This window comes from Ambystoma mexicanum, chromosome 2q (genome assembly GCF_040938575.1).
Source record: "Ambystoma mexicanum isolate Mex_15411 chromosome 2q, UKY_AmexF1_1, whole genome shotgun sequence".
Classification (NCBI taxonomy): domain Eukaryota; kingdom Metazoa; phylum Chordata; class Amphibia; order Caudata; family Ambystomatidae; genus Ambystoma; species Ambystoma mexicanum.
Window position 1 is genome coordinate 127,932,873 of NC_090924.1, and position 23,008 is coordinate 127,955,880.

At 47.2% G+C, this 23,008-nt stretch overlaps 12 non-coding genes across 12 annotated transcripts; all 12 read left to right on the forward strand.

Annotated features, from left to right (window-relative positions):
- The first annotated feature begins 1,638 nt into the window (after positions 1–1,638).
- TRNAV-CAC (transfer RNA valine (anticodon CAC)) lies at positions 1,639–1,711 on the forward strand. Its single transcript has one exon. It is a non-coding gene; the product is annotated as a tRNA-Val (tRNA).
- Positions 1,712–4,862: 3,151 nt separating this feature from the next.
- Positions 4,863–4,934, forward strand: TRNAP-UGG (transfer RNA proline (anticodon UGG)). Its single transcript has one exon. It is a non-coding gene; the product is annotated as a tRNA-Pro (tRNA).
- A 420-nt stretch (positions 4,935–5,354) lies between these two features.
- TRNAV-CAC (transfer RNA valine (anticodon CAC)) lies at positions 5,355–5,427 on the forward strand. The gene has a single exon. It is a non-coding gene; the product is annotated as a tRNA-Val (tRNA).
- Positions 5,428–6,730: 1,303 nt separating this feature from the next.
- On the forward strand, positions 6,731–6,802 carry TRNAP-UGG (transfer RNA proline (anticodon UGG)). Its single transcript has one exon. It is a non-coding gene; the product is annotated as a tRNA-Pro (tRNA).
- A 420-nt stretch (positions 6,803–7,222) lies between these two features.
- Positions 7,223–7,295, forward strand: TRNAV-CAC (transfer RNA valine (anticodon CAC)). Its single transcript has one exon. It is a non-coding gene; the product is annotated as a tRNA-Val (tRNA).
- A 1,788-nt stretch (positions 7,296–9,083) lies between these two features.
- On the forward strand, positions 9,084–9,156 carry TRNAV-CAC (transfer RNA valine (anticodon CAC)). The gene has a single exon. It is a non-coding gene; the product is annotated as a tRNA-Val (tRNA).
- A 3,151-nt stretch (positions 9,157–12,307) lies between these two features.
- On the forward strand, positions 12,308–12,379 carry TRNAP-UGG (transfer RNA proline (anticodon UGG)). Its single transcript has one exon. It is a non-coding gene; the product is annotated as a tRNA-Pro (tRNA).
- A 420-nt stretch (positions 12,380–12,799) lies between these two features.
- On the forward strand, positions 12,800–12,872 carry TRNAV-CAC (transfer RNA valine (anticodon CAC)). Its single transcript has one exon. It is a non-coding gene; the product is annotated as a tRNA-Val (tRNA).
- Positions 12,873–14,656: 1,784 nt separating this feature from the next.
- On the forward strand, positions 14,657–14,729 carry TRNAV-CAC (transfer RNA valine (anticodon CAC)). The gene has a single exon. It is a non-coding gene; the product is annotated as a tRNA-Val (tRNA).
- A 3,151-nt stretch (positions 14,730–17,880) lies between these two features.
- Positions 17,881–17,952, forward strand: TRNAP-UGG (transfer RNA proline (anticodon UGG)). The gene has a single exon. It is a non-coding gene; the product is annotated as a tRNA-Pro (tRNA).
- A 420-nt stretch (positions 17,953–18,372) lies between these two features.
- On the forward strand, positions 18,373–18,445 carry TRNAV-CAC (transfer RNA valine (anticodon CAC)). Its single transcript has one exon. It is a non-coding gene; the product is annotated as a tRNA-Val (tRNA).
- Positions 18,446–20,229: 1,784 nt separating this feature from the next.
- On the forward strand, positions 20,230–20,302 carry TRNAV-CAC (transfer RNA valine (anticodon CAC)). The gene has a single exon. It is a non-coding gene; the product is annotated as a tRNA-Val (tRNA).
- The last annotated feature ends 2,706 nt before the right edge of the window (positions 20,303–23,008 follow it).

Consider the following 23,008-nt stretch of genomic DNA (forward strand, 5'->3'; position numbering starts at 1 on the left):
GTATTCTGTATATGGGGCCAATAAAAAAATGCACGCGCTTGCATTTTGTGTATGTAATGTTGCAGAGCACAGAGAGGATTTATTTTCCCTACTGCTGGGTATTTGGGTCTCTGGGATCACAGTTGGGTCCGCTCCGTCCTCTGAAATGGTCCATATTAGTTACATAGGTTAGTGTACCAAAGAAATAATACATTTTCATATACAGCTTCTTCATTTCTGTGTTCTGAGGGATTACCAGTTGTAAGAAATGCACTTGCCGGTACAGTGATTCCCTGGCTTTCTCTGGCCCGAGAAAGCTTTTCCTCTGAAGTGGGAACAGAAGTTGGACTGCTTCTGCTGAACTTCCTGAAAGCAGAGCTGGCGGGAGGAGGGACTTTTTGAGTGCTGGGAAAATTTGAGCTGGAAATTTGCATCGGCTGGACAGAGATTGCTTGGAGCAGCCAAAATATAATAACGGCCATGGCGCTCAAGTAAAGCAGAAAGCTTTTAGTATACACCTTTTGCACTCTTGTCAACGAAGCTGGGCTCTGTGAATGCTCACCCTACGCAAGAAAAGAGAACAGACTTTGCTGGTGACCTAAATATATCTCGCCTGATCGAGCACGATCGAGCTCTGAGTGAGCAGCTGTGCAATGGTCATCTTTACCAAAGGGGAGATGCTGCTTTTTCCAGTGTCACGCCCATGCTCTCAGGGCTGGAGGGAGGAGGGCTGCTTTTTGTTTTTACAGGCAAAAGGAAAGGCCCAGCCCTCAGAGCTTCTGCCAATGCAGATCCCAGCAGGTGCAAAATAAAGGCTCTCCCCCACCTTGCCAGCTGCAGATTGATCAGAAGACTGCTAGTCTAGTGTGTTGGGCCACTTTCTCTCTTCTGTGTATCGTCCCCTCTTATTACATAAACAGCATAAGAGGAATAAAGGAAGGAAGGAAGGAAGGAAGGAACAGTGTATCGCAAGCACCTTCCACCCTGATGTCAATGGGCCACCAACCTTCGGGATGAGGAGGAGACCTGTGAAGACAGTCAGAGCGTGCCGACTGGGGCATTCATTTGGCTCATACACCGACAAGGCTTTCAGCGGCAGGAACAAACTTCAGGAATAGGCATTCTTTACCTCGAATCCTAAGGGGGGTGCAAACGCTGAGGACAATTCCGTCAAATGCTCAAAGGACCGTGGCTCGTTGGTCTAGGGGTATGATTCTCGCTTTGGGTGCGAGAGGTCCCAATCAAGGTGGTTAACTTGAGCTCCTATTTTTTGTTTTTTCAATGTTATTTTCATTGGACAGACTCTCTGGTTTTCTCGGTAAGCAGTAGTCGATGAACAATTCACTTCCTGAACCTCTTTGCGTGCCATGTCCTTGCGACAAGCACTTTGTGTTCTCTGTTAGCTCTCAGTAACATTCCTTGATTTGCTTGTGAGTTTTGGCCGTCCGATCTCAAAGTGGAAATATGTCCTTCCCTCTGTACGCTGCATAGGCCCTCAGCTGGCATACTTGTATATGTGCGCATGCTTGATAGGACGTATGTTTTAGGCTGGATTGTGTGAGCTTCAGGCGCAAGGCATTTGATTAGTCTTTAAGCAGGTCCACTTGCACTGCCCTTTGCACCTGTTCTCCCAGTCCCTACAAAGGTGAGTAAGCAGCTGTTTCTGTAGTGTAGTGGTTATCACGTTCGCCTCACACGCGAAAGGTCCCCGGTTCGAGACCGGGCAGAAACACTCTCTGCTGGCATTTTACACAAAATAGTTTTTTTCCCCTTTTGTCACACACAAATGTAAAGTATGAACTTATTTGCGTTCCCATGGAAATAGCATATGCTCTCAAGAGCTTGAGAAATACACTGGGAAGGCAAGCATCCTCACATGTATTCTGTATATGGGGCCAATAAAAAAATGCACGCGCTTGCATTTTGTGTATGTAATGTTGCAGAGCACAGAGAGGATTTATTTTCCCTACTGCTGGGTATTTGAGTCTCTGGGATCACAGTTGGGTCCGCTCCGTCCTCTGAAATGGTCCATATTAGTTACATAGGTTAGTGTACCAAAGAAATAATACATTTTCATATACAGCTTCTTCATTTCTGTGTTCTGAGGGATTACCAGTTGTAAGAAATGCACTTGCCGGTACAGTGATTCCCTGGCTTTCTCTGGCCCGAGAAAGCTTTTCCTCTGAAGTGGGAACAGAAGTTGGACTGCTTCTGCTGAACTTCCTGAAAGCAGAGCTGGCGGGAGGAGGGACTTTTTGAGTGCTGGGAAAATTTGAGCTGGAAATTTGCATCGGCTGGACAGAGATTGCTTGGAGCAGCCAAAATATAATAACGGCCATGGCGCTCAAGTAAAGCAGAAAGCTTTTAGTATACACCTTTTGCACTCTTGTCAACGAAGCTGGGTTCTGTGAATGCTCACCCTACGCAAGAAAAGAGAACAGACTTTGCTGGTGACCTAAATATATCTGGCCTGATCGAGCACGATCGAGCTCTGAGTGAGCAGCTGTGCAATGGTCATCTTTACCAAAGGGGAGATGCTGCTTTTTCCAGTGTCACGCCCATGCTCTCAGGGCTGGAGGGAGGAGGGCTGCTTTTTGTTTTTACAGGCAAAAGGAAAGGCCCAGCCCTCAGAGCTTCTGCCAATGCAGATCCCAGCAGGTGCAAAATAAAGGCTCTCCCCCACCTTGCCAGCTGCAGATTGATCAGAAGACTGCTAGTCTAGTGTGTTGGGCCACTTTCTCTCTTCTGTGTATCGTCCCCTCTTATTACATAAACAGCATAAGAGGAATAAAGGAAGGAAGGAAGGAAGGAAGGAACAGTGTATCGCAAGCACCTTCCACCCTGATGTCAATGGGCCACCAACCTTCGGGATGAGGAGGAGACCTGTGAAGACAGTCAGAGCGTGCCGACTGGGGCATTCATTTGGCTCATACACCGACAAGGCTTTCAGCGGCAGGAACAAACTTCAGGAATAGGCATTCTTGGCCTCGAATCCTAAGGGGGGTGCAAACGCTGAGGACAATTCCGTCAAATGCTCAAAGGACCGTGGCTCGTTGGTCTAGGGGTATGATTCTCGCTTTGGGTGCGAGAGGTCCCGTACGAGCCCAATCAAGGTGGTTAACTTGAGCTCCTTTTTTTTGTTTTTTCAATGTTATTTTCATTGGACAGACTCTCTGGTTTTCTCGGTAAGCAGTAGTCGATGAACAATTCACTTCCTGAACCTCTTTGCGTGCCATGTCCTTGCGACAAGCACTTTGTGTTCTCTGTTAGCTCTCAGTAACATTCCTTGATTTGCTTGTGAGTTTTGGCCGTCCGATCTCAAAGTGGAAATATGTCCTTCCCTCTGTACGCTGCATAGGCCCTCAGCTGGCATACTTGTATATGTGCGCATGCTTGATAGGACGTATGTTTTAGGCTGGATTGTGTGAGCTTCAGGCGCAAGGCATTTGATTAGTCTTTAAGCAGGTCCACTTGCACTGCCCTTTGCACCTGTTCTCCCAGTCCCTACAAAGGTGAGCAAGCAGCTGTTTCTGTAGTGTAGTGGTTATAAAGGTCCCCGGTTCGAGACCGGGCAGAAACACTCTCTGCTGGCATTTTACACAAAATAGTTTTTTTCCCCTTTTGTCACACACAAATGTAAAGTATGAACTTATTTGCGTTCCCATGGAAATAGCATATGCTCTCAAGAGCTTGAGAAATACACTGGGAAGGCAAGCATCCTCACATGTATTCTGTATATGGGGCCAATAAAAAAATGCACGCGCTTGCATTTTGTGTATGTAATGTTGCAGAGCACAGAGAGGATTTATTTTCCCTACTGCTGGGTATTTGGGTCTCTGGGATCACAGTTGGGTCCGCTCCGTCCTCTGAAATGGTCCATATTAGTTACATAGGTTAGTGTACCAAAGAAATAATACATTTTCATATACAGCTTCTTCATTTCTGTGTTCTGAGGGATTACCAGTTGTAAGAAATGCACTTGCCGGTACAGTGATTCCCTGGCTTTCTCTGGCCCGAGAAAGCTTTTCCTCTGAAGTGGGAACAGAAGTTGGACTGCTTCTGCTGAACTTCCTGAAAGCAGAGCTGGCGGGAGGAGGGACTTTTTGAGTGCTGGGAAAATTTGAGCTGGAAATTTGCATCGGCTGGACAGAGATTGCTTGGAGCAGCCAAAATATAATAACGGCCATGGCGCTCAAGTAAAGCAGAAAGCTTTTAGTATACACCTTTTGCACTCTTGTCAACGAAGCTGGGCTCTGTGAATGCTCACCCTACGCAAGAAAAGAGAACAGACTTTGCTGGTGACCTAAATATATCTCGCCTGATCGAGCACGATCGAGCTCTGAGTGAGCAGCTGTGCAATGGTCATCTTTACCAAAGGGGAGATGCTGCTTTTTCCAGTGTCACGCCCATGCTCTCAGGGCTGGAGGGAGGAGGGCTGCTTTTTGTTTTTACAGGCAAAAGGAAAGGCCCAGCCCTCAGAGCTTCTGCCAATGCAGATCCCAGCAGGTGCAAAATAAAGGCTCTCCCCCACCTTGCCAGCTGCAGATTGATCAGAAGACTGCTAGTCTAGTGTGTTGGGCCACTTTCTCTCTTCTGTGTATCGTCCCCTCTTATTACATAAACAGCATAAGAGGAATAAAGGAAGGAAGGAACAGTGTATCGCAAGCACCTTCCACCCTGATGTCAATGGGCCACCAACCTTCGGGATGAGGAGGAGACCTGTGAAGACAGTCAGAGCGTGCCGACTGGGGCATTCATTTGGCTCATACACCGACAAGGCTTTCAGCGGCAGGAACAAACTTCAGGAATAGGCATTCTTGGCCTCGAATCCTAAGGGGGGTGCAAACGCTGAGGACAATTCCGTCAAATGCTCAAAGGACTGTGGCTCGTTGGTCTAGGGGTATGATTCTCGCTTTGGGTGCGAGAGGTCCCGGGTTCAAATCCCGTACGAGCCCAATCAAGGTGGTTAACTTGAGCTCCTTTTTTTTGTTTTTTCAATGTTATTTTCATTGGACAGACTCTCTGGTTTTCTCGGTAAGCAGTAGTCGATGAACAATTCACTTCCTGAACCTCTTTGCGTGCCATGTCCTTGCGACAAGCACTTTGTGTTCTCTGTTAGCTCTCAGTAACATTCCTTGATTTGCTTGTGAGTTTTGGCCGTCCGATCTCAAAGTGGAAATATGTCCTTCCCTCTGTACGCTGCATAGGCCCTCAGCTGGCATACTTGTATATGTGCGCATGCTTGATAGGACGTATGTTTTAGGCTGGATTGTGTGAGCTTCAGGCGCAAGGCATTTGATTAGTCTTTAAGCAGGTCCACTTGCACTGCCCTTTGCACCTGTTCTCCCAGTCCCTACAAAGGTGAGCAAGCAGCTGTTTCTGTAGTGTAGTGGTTATCACGTTCGCCTCACACGCGAAAGGTCCCCGGTTCGAGACCGGGCAGAAACACTCTCTGCTGGCATTTTACACAAAATAGTTTTTTTCCCCTTTTGTCACACACAAATGTAAAGTATGAACTTATTTGCGTTCCCATGGAAATAGCATATGCTCTCAAGAGCTTGAGAAATACACTGGGAAGGCAAGCATCCTCACATGTATTCTGTATATGGGGCCAATAAAAAAATGCACGCGCTTGCATTTTGTGTATGTAATGTTGCAGAGCACAGAGAGGATTTATTTTCCCTACTGCTGGGTATTTGGGTCTCTGGGATCACAGTTGGGTCCGCTCCGTCCTCTGAAATGGTCCATATTAGTTACATAGGTTAGTGTACCAAAGAAATAATACATTTTCATATACAGCTTCTTCATTTCTGTGTTCTGAGGGATTACCAGTTGTAAGAAATGCACTTGCCGGTACAGTGATTCCCTGGCTTTCTCTGGCCCGAGAAAGCTTTTCCTCTGAAGTGGGAACAGAAGTTGGACTGCTTCTGCTGAACTTCCTGAAAGCAGAGCTGGCGGGAGGAGGGACTTTTTGAGTGCTGGGAAAATTTGAGCTGGAAATTTGCATCGGCTGGACAGAGATTGCTTGGAGCAGCCAAAATATAATAACGGCCATGGCGCTCAAGTAAAGCAGAAAGCTTTTAGTATACACCTTTTGCACTCTTGTCAACGAAGCTGGGCTCTGTGAATGCTCACCCTACGCAAGAAAAGAGAACAGACTTTGCTGGTGACCTAAATATATCTCGCCTGATCGAGCACGATCGAGCTCTGAGTGAGCAGCTGTGCAATGGTCATCTTTACCAAAGGGGAGATGCTGCTTTTTCCAGTGTCACGCCCATGCTCTCAGGGCTGGAGGGAGGAGGGCTGCTTTTTGTTTTTACAGGCAAAAGGAAAGGCCCAGCCCTCAGAGCTTCTGCCAATGCAGATCCCAGCAGGTGCAAAATAAAGGCTCTCCCCCACCTTGCCAGCTGCAGATTGATCAGAAGACTGCTAGTCTAGTGTGTTGGGCCACTTTCTCTCTTCTGTGTATCGTCCCCTCTTATTACATAAACAGCATAAGAGGAATAAAGGAAGGAAGGAACAGTGTATCGCAAGCACCTTCCACCCTGATGTCAATGGGCCACCAACCTTCGGGATGAGGAGGAGACCTGTGAAGACAGTCAGAGCGTGCCGACTGGGGCATTCATTTGGCTCATACACCGACAAGGCTTTCAGCGGCAGGAACAAACTTCAGGAATAGGCATTCTTGGCCTCGAATCCTAAGGGGGGTGCAAACGCTGAGGACAATTCCGTCAAATGCTCAAAGGACCGTGGCTCGTTGGTCTAGGGGTATGATTCTCGCTTTGGGTGCGAGAGGTCCCGGGTTCAAATCCCGTACGAGCCCAATCAAGGTGGTTAACTTGAGCTCCTTTTTTTTGTTTTTTCAATGTTATTTTCATTGGACAGACTCTCTGGTTTTCTCGGTAAGCAGTAGTCGATGAACAATTCACTTCCTGAACCTCTTTGCGTGCCATGTCCTTGCGACAAGCACTTTGTGTTCTCTGTTAGCTCTCAGTAACATTCCTTGATTTGCTTGTGAGTTTTGGCCGTCCGATCTCAAAGTGGAAATATGTCCTTCCCTCTGTACGCTGCATAGGCCCTCAGCTGGCATACTTGTATATGTGCGCATGCTTGATAGGACGTATGTTTTAGGCTGGATTGTGTGAGCTTCAGGCGCAAGGCATTTGATTAGTCTTTAAGCAGGTCCACTTGCACTGCCCTTTGCACCTGTTCTCCCAGTCCCTACAAAGGTGAGCAAGCAGCTGTTTCTGTAGTGTAGTGGTTATCACGTTCGCCTCACACGCGAAAGGTCCCCGGTTCGAGACCGGGCAGAAACACTCTCTGCTGGCATTTTACACAAAATAGTTTTTTTCCCCTTTTGTCACACACAAATGTAAAGTATGAACTTATTTGCGTTCCCATGGAAATAGCATATGCTCTCAAGAGCTTGAGAAATACACTGGGAAGGCAAGCATCCTCACATGTATTCTGTATATGGGGCCAATAAAAAAATGCACGCGCTTGCATTTTGTGTATGTAATGTTGCAGAGCACAGAGAGGATTTATTTTCCCTACTGCTGGGTATTTGGGTCTCTGGGATCACAGTTGGGTCCGCTCCGTCCTCTGAAATGGTCCATATTAGTTACATAGGTTAGTGTACCAAAGAAATAATACATTTTCATATACAGCTTCTTCATTTCTGTGTTCTGAGGGATTACCAGTTGTAAGAAATGCACTTGCCGGTACAGTGATTCCCTGGCTTTCTCTGGCCCGAGAAAGCTTTTCCTCTGAAGTGGGAACAGAAGTTGGACTGCTTCTGCTGAACTTCCTGAAAGCAGAGCTGGCGGGAGGAGGGACTTTTTGAGTGCTGGGAAAATTTGAGCTGGAAATTTGCATCGGCTGGACAGAGATTGCTTGGAGCAGCCAAAATATAATAACGGCCATGGCGCTCAAGTAAAGCAGAAAGCTTTTAGTATACACCTTTTGCACTCTTGTCAACGAAGCTGGGCTCTGTGAATGCTCACCCTACGCAAGAAAAGAGAACAGACTTTGCTGGTGACCTAAATATATCTCGCCTGATCGAGCACGATCGAGCTCTGAGTGAGCAGCTGTGCAATGGTCATCTTTACCAAAGGGGAGATGCTGCTTTTTCCAGTGTCACGCCCATGCTCTCAGGGCTGGAGGGAGGAGGGCTGCTTTTTGTTTTTACAGGCAAAAGGAAAGGCCCAGCCCTCAGAGCTTCTGCCAATGCAGATCCCAGCAGGTGCAAAATAAAGGCTCTCCCCCACCTTGCCAGCTGCAGATTGATCAGAAGACTGCTAGTCTAGTGTGTTGGGCCACTTTCTCTCTTCTGTGTATCGTCCCCTCTTATTACATAAACAGCATAAGAGGAATAAAGGAAGGAAGGAAGGAAGGAAGGAAGGAACAGTGTATCGCAAGCACCTTCCACCCTGATGTCAATGGGCCACCAACCTTCGGGATGAGGAGGAGACCTGTGAAGACAGTCAGAGCGTGCCGACTGGGGCATTCATTTGGCTCATACACCGACAAGGCTTTCAGCGGCAGGAACAAACTTCAGGAATAGGCATTCTTTACCTCGAATCCTAAGGGGGGTGCAAACGCTGAGGACAATTCCGTCAAATGCTCAAAGGACCGTGGCTCGTTGGTCTAGGGGTATGATTCTCGCTTTGGGTGCGAGAGGTCCCAATCAAGGTGGTTAACTTGAGCTCCTATTTTTTGTTTTTTCAATGTTATTTTCATTGGACAGACTCTCTGGTTTTCTCGGTAAGCAGTAGTCGATGAACAATTCACTTCCTGAACCTCTTTGCGTGCCATGTCCTTGCGACAAGCACTTTGTGTTCTCTGTTAGCTCTCAGTAACATTCCTTGATTTGCTTGTGAGTTTTGGCCGTCCGATCTCAAAGTGGAAATATGTCCTTCCCTCTGTACGCTGCATAGGCCCTCAGCTGGCATACTTGTATATGTGCGCATGCTTGATAGGACGTATGTTTTAGGCTGGATTGTGTGAGCTTCAGGCGCAAGGCATTTGATTAGTCTTTAAGCAGGTCCACTTGCACTGCCCTTTGCACCTGTTCTCCCAGTCCCTACAAAGGTGAGTAAGCAGCTGTTTCTGTAGTGTAGTGGTTATCACGTTCGCCTCACGCGCGAAAGGTCCCCGGTTCGAGACCGGGCAGAAACACTCTCTGCTGGCATTTTACACAAAATAGTTTTTTTCCCCTTTTGTCACACACAAATGTAAAGTATGAACTTATTTGCGTTCCCATGGAAATAGCATATGCTCTCAAGAGCTTGAGAAATACACTGGGAAGGCAAGCATCCTCACATGTATTCTGTATATGGGGCCAATAAAAAAATGCACGCGCTTGCATTTTGTGTATGTAATGTTGCAGAGCACAGAGAGGATTTATTTTCCCTACTGCTGGGTATTTGAGTCTCTGGGATCACAGTTGGGTCCGCTCCGTCCTCTGAAATGGTCCATATTAGTTACATAGGTTAGTGTACCAAAGAAATAATACATTTTCATATACAGCTTCTTCATTTCTGTGTTCTGAGGGATTACCAGTTGTAAGAAATGCACTTGCCGGTGCAGTGATTCCCTGGCTTTCTCTGGCCCGAGAAAGCTTTTCCTCTGAAGTGGGAACAGAAGTTGGACTGCTTCTGCTGAACTTCCTGAAAGCAGAGCTGGCGGGAGGAGGGACTTTTTGAGTGCTGGGAAAATTTGAGCTGGAAATTTGCATCGGCTGGACAGAGATTGCTTGGAGCAGCCAAAATATAATAACGGCCATGGCGCTCAAGTAAAGCAGAAAGCTTTTAGTATACACCTTTTGCACTCTTGTCAACGAAGCTGGGTTCTGTGAATGCTCACCCTACGCAAGAAAAGAGAACAGACTTTGCTGGTGACCTAAATATATCTGGCCTGATCGAGCACGATCGAGCTCTGAGTGAGCAGCTGTGCAATGGTCATCTTTACCAAAGGGGAGATGCTGCTTTTTCCAGTGTCACGCCCATGCTCTCAGGGCTGGAGGGAGGAGGGCTGCTTTTTGTTTTTACAGGCAAAAGGAAAGGCCCAGCCCTCAGAGCCTCTGCCAATGCAGATCCCAGCAGGTGCAAAATAAAGGCTCTCCCCCACCTTGCCAGCTGCAGATTGATCAGAAGACTGCTAGTCTAGTGTGTTGGGCCACTTTCTCTCTTCTGTGTATCGTCCCCTCTTATTACATAAACAGCATAAGAGGAATAAAGGAAGGAAGGAAGGAAGGAAGGAACAGTGTATCGCAAGCACCTTCCACCCTGATGTCAATGGGCCACCAACCTTCGGGATGAGGAGGAGACCTGTGAAGACAGTCAGAGCGTGCCGACTGGGGCATTCATTTGGCTCATACACCGACAAGGCTTTCAGCGGCAGGAACAAACTTCAGGAATAGGCATTCTTGGCCTCGAATCCTAAGGGGGGTGCAAACGCTGAGGACAATTCCGTCAAATGCTCAAAGGACCGTGGCTCGTTGGTCTAGGGGTATGATTCTCGCTTTGGGTGCGAGAGGTCCCGTACGAGCCCAATCAAGGTGGTTAACTTGAGCTCCTTTTTTTTGTTTTTTCAATGTTATTTTCATTGGACAGACTCTCTGGTTTTCTCGGTAAGCAGTAGTCGATGAACAATTCACTTCCTGAACCTCTTTGCGTGCCATGTCCTTGCGACAAGCACTTTGTGTTCTCTGTTAGCTCTCAGTAACATTCCTTGATTTGCTTGTGAGTTTTGGCCGTCCGATCTCAAAGTGGAAATATGTCCTTCCCTCTGTACGCTGCATAGGCCCTCAGCTGGCATACTTGTATATGTGCGCATGCTTGATAGGACGTATGTTTTAGGCTGGATTGTGTGAGCTTCAGGCGCAAGGCATTTGATTAGTCTTTAAGCAGGTCCACTTGCACTGCCCTTTGCACCTGTTCTCCCAGTCCCTACAAAGGTGAGCAAGCAGCTGTTTCTGTAGTGTAGTGGTTATAAAGGTCCCCGGTTCGAGACCGGGCAGAAACACTCTCTGCTGGCATTTTACACAAAATAGTTTTTTTCCCCTTTTGTCACACACAAATGTAAAGTATGAACTTATTTGCGTTCCCATGGAAATAGCATATGCTCTCAAGAGCTTGAGAAATACACTGGGAAGGCAAGCATCCTCACATGTATTCTGTATATGGGGCCAATAAAAAAATGCACGCGCTTGCATTTTGTGTATGTAATGTTGCAGAGCACAGAGAGGATTTATTTTCCCTACTGCTGGGTATTTGGGTCTCTGGGATCACAGTTGGGTCCGCTCCGTCCTCTGAAATGGTCCATATTAGTTACATAGGTTAGTGTACCAAAGAAATAATACATTTTCATATACAGCTTCTTCATTTCTGTGTTCTGAGGGATTACCAGTTGTAAGAAATGCACTTGCCGGTACAGTGATTCCCTGGCTTTCTCTGGCCCGAGAAAGCTTTTCCTCTGAAGTGGGAACAGAAGTTGGACTGCTTCTGCTGAACTTCCTGAAAGCAGAGCTGGCGGGAGGAGGGACTTTTTGAGTGCTGGGAAAATTTGAGCTGGAAATTTGCATCGGCTGGACAGAGATTGCTTGGAGCAGCCAAAATATAATAACGGCCATGGCGCTCAAGTAAAGCAGAAAGCTTTTAGTATACACCTTTTGCACTCTTGTCAACGAAGCTGGGCTCTGTGAATGCTCACCCTACGCAAGAAAAGAGAACAGACTTTGCTGGTGACCTAAATATATCTCGCCTGATCGAGCACGATCGAGCTCTGAGTGAGCAGCTGTGCAATGGTCATCTTTACCAAAGGGGAGATGCTGCTTTTTCCAGTGTCACGCCCATGCTCTCAGGGCTGGAGGGAGGAGGGCTGCTTTTTGTTTTTACAGGCAAAAGGAAAGGCCCAGCCCTCAGAGCTTCTGCCAATGCAGATCCCAGCAGGTGCAAAATAAAGGCTCTCCCCCACCTTGCCAGCTGCAGATTGATCAGAAGACTGCTAGTCTAGTGTGTTGGGCCACTTTCTCTCTTCTGTGTATCGTCCCCTCTTATTACATAAACAGCATAAGAGGAATAAAGGAAGGAAGGAACAGTGTATCGCAAGCACTTTCCACCCTGATGTCAATGGGCCACCAACCTTCGGGATGAGGAGGAGACCTGTGAAGACAGTCAGAGCGTGCCGACTGGGGCATTCATTTGGCTCATACACCGACAAGGCTTTCAGCGGCAGGAACAAACTTCAGGAATAGGCATTCTTGGCCTCGAATCCTAAGGGGGGTGCAAACGCTGAGGACAATTCCGTCAAATGCTCAAAGGACTGTGGCTCGTTGGTCTAGGGGTATGATTCTCGCTTTGGGTGCGAGAGGTCCCGGGTTCAAATCCCGTACGAGCCCAATCAAGGTGGTTAACTTGAGCTCCTTTTTTTTGTTTTTTCAATGTTATTTTCATTGGACAGACTCTCTGGTTTTCTCGGTAAGCAGTAGTCGATGAACAATTCACTTCCTGAACCTCTTTGCGTGCCATGTCCTTGCGACAAGCACTTTGTGTTCTCTGTTAGCTCTCAGTAACATTCCTTGATTTGCTTGTGAGTTTTGGCCGTCCGATCTCAAAGTGGAAATATGTCCTTCCCTCTGTACGCTGCATAGGCCCTCAGCTGGCATACTTGTATATGTGCGCATGCTTGATAGGACGTATGTTTTAGGCTGGATTGTGTGAGCTTCAGGCGCAAGGCATTTGATTAGTCTTTAAGCAGGTCCACTTGCACTGCCCTTTGCACCTGTTCTCCCAGTCCCTACAAAGGTGAGCAAGCAGCTGTTTCTGTAGTGTAGTGGTTATCACGTTCGCCTCACACGCGAAAGGTCCCCGGTTCGAGACCGGGCAGAAACACTCTCTGCTGGCATTTTACACAAAATAGTTTTTTTCCCCTTTTGTCACACACAAATGTAAAGTATGAACTTATTTGCGTTCCCATGGAAATAGCATATGCTCTCAAGAGCTTGAGAAATACACTGGGAAGGCAAGCATCCTCACATGTATTCTGTATATGGGGCCAATAAAAAAATGCACGCGCTTGCATTTTGTGTATGTAATGTTGCAGAGCACAGAGAGGATTTATTTTCCCTACTGCTGGGTATTTGGGTCTCTGGGATCACAGTTGGGTCCGCTCCGTCCTCTGAAATGGTCCATATTAGTTACATAGGTTAGTGTACCAAAGAAATAATACATTTTCATATACAGCTTCTTCATTTCTGTGTTCTGAGGGATTACCAGTTGTAAGAAATGCACTTGCCGGTACAGTGATTCCCTGGCTTTCTCTGGCCCGAGAAAGCTTTTCCTCTGAAGTGGGAACAGAAGTTGGACTGCTTCTGCTGAACTTCCTGAAAGCAGAGCTGGCGGGAGGAGGGACTTTTTGAGTGCTGGGAAAATTTGAGCTGGAAATTTGCATCGGCTGGACAGAGATTGCTTGGAGCAGCCAAAATATAATAACGGCCATGGCGCTCAAGTAAAGCAGAAAGCTTTTAGTATACACCTTTTGCACTCTTGTCAACGAAGCTGGGCTCTGTGAATGCTCACCCTACGCAAGAAAAGAGAACAGACTTTGCTGGTGACCTAAATATATCTCGCCTGATCGAGCACGATCGAGCTCTGAGTGAGCAGCTGTGCAATGGTCATCTTTACCAAAGGGGAGATGCTGCTTTTTCCAGTGTCACGCCCATGCTCTCAGGGCTGGAGGGAGGAGGGCTGCTTTTTGTTTTTACAGGCAAAAGGAAAGGCCCAGCCCTCAGAGCTTCTGCCAATGCAGATCCCAGCAGGTGCAAAATAAAGGCTCTCCCCCACCTTGCCAGCTGCAGATTGATCAGAAGACTGCTAGTCTAGTGTGTTGGGCCACTTTCTCTCTTCTGTGTATCGTCCCCTCTTATTACATAAACAGCATAAGAGGAATAAAGGAAGGAAGGAAGGAAGGAAGGAACAGTGTATCGCAAGCACCTTCCACCCTGATGTCAATGGGCCACCAACCTTCGGGATGAGGAGGAGACCTGTGAAGACAGTCAGAGCGTGCCGACTGGGGCATTCATTTGGCTCATACACCGACAAGGCTTTCAGCGGCAGGAACAAACTTCAGGAATAGGCATTCTTTACCTCGAATCCTAAGGGGGGTGCAAACGCTGAGGACAATTCCGTCAAATGCTCAAAGGACCGTGGCTCGTTGGTCTAGGGGTATGATTCTCGCTTTGGGTGCGAGAGGTCCCAATCAAGGTGGTTAACTTGAGCTCCTATTTTTTGTTTTTTCAATGTTATTTTCATTGGACAGACTCTCTGGTTTTCTCGGTAAGCAGTAGTCGATGAACAATTCACTTCCTGAACCTCTTTGCGTGCCATGTCCTTGCGACAAGCACTTTGTGTTCTCTGTTAGCTCTCAGTAACATTCCTTGATTTGCTTGTGAGTTTTGGCCGTCCGATCTCAAAGTGGAAATATGTCCTTCCCTCTGTACGCTGCATAGGCCCTCAGCTGGCATACTTGTATATGTGCGCATGCTTGATAGGACGTATGTTTTAGGCTGGATTGTGTGAGCTTCAGGCGCAAGGCATTTGATTAGTCTTTAAGCAGGTCCACTTGCACTGCCCTTTGCACCTGTTCTCCCAGTCCCTACAAAGGTGAGTAAGCAGCTGTTTCTGTAGTGTAGTGGTTATCACGTTCGCCTCACACGCGAAAGGTCCCCGGTTCGAGACCGGGCAGAAACACTCTCTGCTGGCATTTTACACAAAATAGTTTTTTTCCCCTTTTGTCACACACAAATGTAAAGTATGAACTTATTTGCGTTCCCATGGAAATAGCATATGCTCTCAAGAGCTTGAGAAATACACTGGGAAGGCAAGCATCCTCACATGTATTCTGTATATGGGGCCAATAAAAAAATGCACGCGCTTGCATTTTGTGTATGTAATGTTGCAGAGCACAGAGAGGATTTATTTTCCCTACTGCTGGGTATTTGAGTCTCTGGGATCACAGTTGGGTCCGCTCCGTCCTCTGAAATGGTCCATATTAGTTACATAGGTTAGTGTACCAAAGAAATAATACATTTTCATATACAGCTTCTTCATTTCTGTGTTCTGAGGGATTACCAGTTGTAAGAAATGCACTTGCCGGTACAGTGATTCCCTGGCTTTCTCTGGCCCGAGAAAGCTTTTCCTCTGAAGTGGGAACAGAAGTTGGACTGCTTCTGCTGAACTTCCTGAAAGCAGAGCTGGCGGGAGGAGGGACTTTTTGAGTGCTGGGAAAATTTGAGCTGGAAATTTGCATCGGCTGGACAGAGATTGCTTGGAGCAGCCAAAATATAATAACGGCCATGGCGCTCAAGTAAAGCAGAAAGCTTTTAGTATACACCTTTTGCACTCTTGTCAACGAAGCTGGGTTCTGTGAATGCTCACCCTACGCAAGAAAAGAGAACAGACTTTGCTGGTGACCTAAATATATCTGGCCTGATCGAGCACGATCGAGCTCTGAGTGAGCAGCTGTGCAATGGTCATCTTTACCAAAGGGGAGATGCTGCTTTTTCCAGTGTCACGCCCATGCTCTCAGGGCTGGAGGGAGGAGGGCTGCTTTTTGTTTTTACAGGCAAAAGGAAAGGCCCAGCCCTCAGAGCTTCTGCCAATGCAGATCCCAGCAGGTGCAAAATAAAGGCTCTCCCCCACCTTGCCAGCTGCAGATTGATCAGAAGACTGCTAGTCTAGTGTGTTGGGCCACTTTCTCTCTTCTGTGTATCGTCCCCTCTTATTACATAAACAGCATAAGAGGAATAAAGGAAGGAAGGAAGGAAGGAAGGAACAGTGTATCGCAAGCACCTTCCACCCTGATGTCAATGGGCCACCAACCTTCGGGATGAGGAGGAGACCTGTGAAGACAGTCAGAGCGTGCCGACTGGGGCATTCATTTGGCTCATACACCGACAAGGCTTTCAGCGGCAGGAACAAACTTCAGGAATAGGCATTCTTGGCCTCGAATCCTAAGGGGGGTGCAAACGCTGAGGACAATTCCGTCAAATGCTCAAAGGACCGTGGCTCGTTGGTCTAGGGGTATGATTCTCGCTTTGGGTGCGAGAGGTCCCGTACGAGCCCAATCAAGGTGGTTAACTTGAGCTCCTTTTTTTTGTTTTTTCAATGTTATTTTCATTGGACAGACTCTCTGGTTTTCTCGGTAAGCAGTAGTCGATGAACAATTCACTTCCTGAACCTCTTTGCGTGCCATGTCCTTGCGACAAGCACTTTGTGTTCTCTGTTAGCTCTCAGTAACATTCCTTGATTTGCTTGTGAGTTTTGGCCGTCCGATCTCAAAGTGGAAATATGTCCTTCCCTCTGTACGCTGCATAGGCCCTCAGCTGGCATACTTGTATATGTGCGCATGCTTGATAGGACGTATGTTTTAGGCTGGATTGTGTGAGCTTCAGGCGCAAGGCATTTGATTAGTCTTTAAGCAGGTCCACTTGCACTGCCCTTTGCACCTGTTCTCCCAGTCCCTACAAAGGTGAGCAAGCAGCTGTTTCTGTAGTGTAGTGGTTATAAAGGTCCCCGGTTCGAGACCGGGCAGAAACACTCTCTGCTGGCATTTTACACAAAATAGTTTTTTTCCCCTTTTGTCACACACAAATGTAAAGTATGAACTTATTTGCGTTCCCATGGAAATAGCATATGCTCTCAAGAGCTTGAGAAATACACTGGGAAGGCAAGCATCCTCACATGTATTCTGTATATGGGGCCAATAAAAAAATGCACGCGCTTGCATTTTGTGTATGTAATGTTGCAGAGCACAGAGAGGATTTATTTTCCCTACTGCTGGGTATTTGGGTCTCTGGGATCACAGTTGGGTCCGCTCCGTCCTCTGAAATGGTCCATATTAGTTACATAGGTTAGTGTACCAAAGAAATAATACATTTTCATATACAGCTTCTTCATTTCTGTGTTCTGAGGGATTACCAGTTGTAAGAAATGCACTTGCCGGTACAGTGATTCCCTGGCTTTCTCTGGCCCGAGAAAGCTTTTCCTCTGAAGTGGGAACAGAAGTTGGACTGCTTCTGCTGAACTTCCTGAAAGCAGAGCTGGCGGGAGGAGGGACTTTTTGAGTGCTGGGAAAATTTGAGCTGGAAATTTGCATCGGCTGGACAGAGATTGCTTGGAGCAGCCAAAATATAATAACGGCCATGGCGCTCAAGTAAAGCAGAAAGCTTTTAGTATACACCTTTTGCACTCTTGTCAACGAAGCTGGGCTCTGTGAATGCTCACCCTACGCAAGAAAAGAGAACAGACTTTGCTGGTGACCTAAATATATCTCGCCTGATCGAGCACGATCGAGCTCTGAGTGAGCAGCTGTGCAATGGTCATCTTTACCAAAGGGGAGATGCTGCTTTTTCCAGTGTCACGCCCATGCTCTCAGGGCTGGAGGGAGGAGGGCTGCTTTTTGTTTTTACAGGCAAAAGGAAAGGCCCAGCCCTCAGAGCTTCTGCCAATGCAGATCCCAGCAGGTGCAAAATAAAGGCTCTCCCCCACCTTGCCAGCTGCAGATTGATCAGAAGACTGCTAGTCTAGTGTGTTGGGCCACTTTCTCTCTTCTGTGTATCGTCCCCTCTTATTACATAAACAGCATAAGAGGAATAAAGGAAGGAAGGAACAGTGTATCGCAAGCACCTTCCACCCTGATGTCAATGGGCCACCAACCTTCGGGATGAGGAGGAGACCTGTGAAGACAGTCAGAGCGTGCCGACTGGGGCATTCATTTGGCTCATACACCGACAAGGCTTTCAGCGGCAGGAACAAACTTCAGGAATAGGCATTCTTGGCCTCGAATCCTAAGGGGGGTGCAAACGCTGAGGACAATTCCGTCAAATGCTCAAAGGACTGTGGCTCGTTGGTCTAGGGGTATGATTCTCGCTTTGGGTGCGAGAGGTCCCGGGTTCAAATCCCGTACGAGCCCAATCAAGGTGGTTAACTTGAGCTCCTTTTTTTTGTTTTTTCAATGTTATTTTCATTGGACAGACTCTCTGGTTTTCTCGGTAAGCAGTAGTCGATGAACAATTCACTTCCTGAACCTCTTTGCGTGCCATGTCCTTGCGACAAGCACTTTGTGTTCTCTGTTAGCTCTCAGTAACATTCCTTGATTTGCTTGTGAGTTTTGGCCGTCCGATCTCAAAGTGGAAATATGTCCTTCCCTCTGTACGCTGCATAGGCCCTCAGCTGGCATACTTGTATATGTGCGCATGCTTGATAGGACGTATGTTTTAGGCTGGATTGTGTGAGCTTCAGGCGCAAGGCATTTGATTAGTCTTTAAGCAGGTCCACTTGCACTGCCCTTTGCACCTGTTCTCCCAGTCCCTACAAAGGTGAGCAAGCAGCTGTTTCTGTAGTGTAGTGGTTATCACGTTCGCCTCACACGCGAAAGGTCCCCGGTTCGAGACCGGGCAGAAACACTCTCTGCTGGCATTTTACACAAAATAGTTTTTTTCCCCTTTTGTCACACACAAATGTAAAGTATGAACTTATTTGCGTTCCCATGGAAATAGCATATGCTCTCAAGAGCTTGAGAAATACACTGGGAAGGCAAGCATCCTCACATGTATTCTGTATATGGGGCCAATAAAAAAATGCACGCGCTTGCATTTTGTGTATGTAATGTTGCAGAGCACAGAGAGGATTTATTTTCCCTACTGCTGGGTATTTGGGTCTCTGGGATCACAGTTGGGTCCGCTCCGTCCTCTGAAATGGTCCATATTAGTTACATAGGTTAGTGTACCAAAGAAATAATACATTTTCATATACAGCTTCTTCATTTCTGTGTTCTGAGGGATTACCAGTTGTAAGAAATGCACTTGCCGGTACAGTGATTCCCTGGCTTTCTCTGGCCCGAGAAAGCTTTTCCTCTGAAGTGGGAACAGAAGTTGGACTGCTTCTGCTGAACTTCCTGAAAGCAGAGCTGGCGGGAGGAGGGACTTTTTGAGTGCTGGGAAAATTTGAGCTGGAAATTTGCATCGGCTGGACAGAGATTGCTTGGAGCAGCCAAAATATAATAACGGCCATGGCGCTCAAGTAAAGCAGAAAGCTTTTAGTATACACCTTTTGCACTCTTGTCAACGAAGCTGGGCTCTGTGAATGCTCACCCTACGCAAGAAAAGAGAACAGACTTTGCTGGTGACCTAAATATATCTCGCCTGATCGAGCACGATCGAGCTCTGAGTGAGCAGCTGTGCAATGGTCATCTTTACCAAAGGGGAGATGCTGCTTTTTCCAGTGTCACGCCCATGCTCTCAGGGCTGGAGGGAGGAGGGCTGCTTTTTGTTTTTACAGGCAAAAGGAAAGGCCCAGCCCTCAGAGCTTCTGCCAATGCAGATCCCAGCAGGTGCAAAATAAAGGCTCTCCCCCACCTTGCCAGCTGCAGATTGATCAGAAGACTGCTAGTCTAGTGTGTTGGGCCACTTTCTCTCTTCTGTGTATCGTCCCCTCTTATTACATAAACAGCATAAGAGGAATAAAGGAAGGAAGGAAGGAAGGAAGGAACAGTGTATCGCAAGCACCTTCCACCCTGATGTCAATGGGCCACCAACCTTCGGGATGAGGAGGAGACCTGTGAAGACAGTCAGAGCGTGCCGACTGGGGCATTCATTTGGCTCATACACCGACAAGGCTTTCAGCGGCAGGAACAAACTTCAGGAATAGGCATTCTTTACCTCGAATCCTAAGGGGGGTGCAAACGCTGAGGACAATTCCGTCAAATGCTCAAAGGACCGTGGCTCGTTGGTCTAGGGGTATGATTCTCGCTTTGGGTGCGAGAGGTCCCAATCAAGGTGGTTAACTTGAGCTCCTATTTTTTGTTTTTTCAATGTTATTTTCATTGGACAGACTCTCTGGTTTTCTCGGTAAGCAGTAGTCGATGAACAATTCACTTCCTGAACCTCTTTGCGTGCCATGTCCTTGCGACAAGCACTTTGTGTTCTCTGTTAGCTCTCAGTAACATTCCTTGATTTGCTTGTGAGTTTTGGCCGTCCGATCTCAAAGTGGAAATATGTCCTTCCCTCTGTACGCTGCATAGGCCCTCAGCTGGCATACTTGTATATGTGCGCATGCTTGATAGGACGTATGTTTTAGGCTGGATTGTGTGAGCTTCAGGCGCAAGGCATTTGATTAGTCTTTAAGCAGGTCCACTTGCACTGCCCTTTGCACCTGTTCTCCCAGTCCCTACAAAGGTGAGTAAGCAGCTGTTTCTGTAGTGTAGTGGTTATCACGTTCGCCTCACACGCGAAAGGTCCCCGGTTCGAGACCGGGCAGAAACACTCTCTGCTGGCATTTTACACAAAATAGTTTTTTTCCCCTTTTGTCACACACAAATGTAAAGTATGAACTTATTTGCGTTCCCATGGAAATAGCATATGCTCTCAAGAGCTTGAGAAATACACTGGGAAGGCAAGCATCCTCACATGTATTCTGTATATGGGGCCAATAAAAAAATGCACGCGCTTGCATTTTGTGTATGTAATGTTGCAGAGCACAGAGAGGATTTATTTTCCCTACTGCTGGGTATTTGAGTCTCTGGGATCACAGTTGGGTCCGCTCCGTCCTCTGAAATGGTCCATATTAGTTACATAGGTTAGTGTACCAAAGAAATAATACATTTTCATATACAGCTTCTTCATTTCTGTGTTCTGAGGGATTACCAGTTGTAAGAAATGCACTTGCCGGTACAGTGATTCCCTGGCTTTCTCTGGCCCGAGAAAGCTTTTCCTCTGAAGTGGGAACAGAAGTTGGACTGCTTCTGCTGAACTTCCTGAAAGCAGAGCTGGCGGGAGGAGGGACTTTTTGAGTGCTGGGAAAATTTGAGCTGGAAATTTGCATCGGCTGGACAGAGATTGCTTGGAGCAGCCAAAATATAATAACGGCCATGGCGCTCAAGTAAAGCAGAAAGCTTTTAGTATACACCTTTTGCACTCTTGTCAACGAAGCTGGGTTCTGTGAATGCTCACCCTACGCAAGAAAAGAGAACAGACTTTGCTGGTGACCTAAATATATCTGGCCTGATCGAGCACGATCGAGCTCTGAGTGAGCAGCTGTGCAATGGTCATCTTTACCAAAGGGGAGATGCTGCTTTTTCCAGTGTCACGCCCATGCTCTCAGGGCTGGAGGGAGGAGGGCTGCTTTTTGTTTTTACAGGCAAAAGGAAAGGCCCAGCCCTCAGAGCTTCTGCCAATGCAGATCCCAGCAGGTGCAAAATAAAGGCTCTCCCCCACCTTGCCAGCTGCAGATTGATCAGAAGACTGCTAGTCTAGTGTGTTGGGCCACTTTCTCTCTTCTGTGTATCGTCCCCTCTTATTACATAAACAGCATAAGAGGAATAAAGGAAGGAAGGAAGGAAGGAAGGAACAGTGTATCGCAAGCACCTTCCACCCTGATGTCAATGGGCCACCAACCTTCGGGATGAGGAGGAGACCTGTGAAGACAGTCAGAGCGTGCCGACTGGGGCATTCATTTGGCTCATACACCGACAAGGCTTTCAGCGGCAGGAACAAACTTCAGGAATAGGCATTCTTGGCCTCGAATCCTAAGGGGGGTGCAAACGCTGAGGACAATTCCGTCAAATGCTCAAAGGACCGTGGCTCGTTGGTCTAGGGGTATGATTCTTGCTTTGGGTGCGAGAGGTCCCGGGTTCAAATCCCGTACGAGCCCAATCAAGGTGGTTAACTTGAGCTCCTTTTTTTTGTTTTTTCAATGTTATTTTCATTGGACAGACTCTCTGGTTTTCTCGGTAAGCAGTAGTCGATGAACAATTCACTTCCTGAACCTCTTTGCGTGCCATGTCCTTGCGACAAGCACTTTGTGTTCTCTGTTAGCTCTCAGTAACATTCCTTGATTTGCTTGTGAGTTTTGGCCGTCCGATCTCAAAGTGGAAATATGTCCTTCCCTCTGTACGCTGCATAGGCCCTCAGCTGGCATACTTGTATATGTGCGCATGCTTGATAGGACGTATGTTTTAGGCTGGATTGTGTGAGCTTCAGGCGCAAGGCATTTGATTAGTCTTTAAGCAGGTCCACTTGCACTGCCCTTTGCACCTGTTCTCCCAGTCCCTACAAAGGTGAGCAAGCAGCTGTTTCTGTAGTGTAGTGGTTATAAAGGTCCCCGGTTCGAGACCGGGCAGAAACACTCTCTGCTGGCATTTTACACAAAATAGTTTTTTTCCCCTTTTGTCACACACAAATGTAAAGTATGAACTTATTTGCGTTCCCATGGAAATAGCATATGCTCTCAAGAGCTTGAGAAATACACTGGGAAGGCAAGCATCCTCACATGTATTCTGTATATGGGGCCAATAAAAAAATGCACGCGCTTGCATTTTGTGTATGTAATGTTGCAGAGCACAGAGAGGATTTATTTTCCCTACTGCTGGGTATTTGGGTCTCTGGGATCACAGTTGGGTCCGCTCCGTCCTCTGAAATGGTCCATATTAGTTACATAGGTTAGTGTACCAAAGAAATAATACATTTTCATATACAGCTTCTTCATTTCTGTGTTCTGAGGGATTACCAGTTGTAAGAAATGCACTTGCCGGTACAGTGATTCCCTGGCTTTCTCTGGCCCGAGAAAGCTTTTCCTCTGAAGTGGGAACAGAAGTTGGACTGCTTCTGCTGAACTTCCTGAAAGCAGAGCTGGCGGGAGGAGGGACTTTTTGAGTGCTGGGAAAATTTGAGCTGGAAATTTGCATCGGCTGGACAGAGATTGCTTGGAGCAGCCAAAATATAATAACGGCCATGGCGCTCAAGTAAAGCAGAAAGCTTTTAGTATACACCTTTTGCACTCTTGTCAACGAAGCTGGGCTCTGTGAATGCTCACCCTACGCAAGAAAAGAGAACAGACTTTGCTGGTGACCTAAATATATCTCGCCTGATCGAGCACGATCGAGCTCTGAGTGAGCAGCTGTGCAATGGTCATCTTTACCAAAGGGGAGATGCTGCTTTTTCCAGTGTCACGCCCATGCTCTCAGGGCTGGA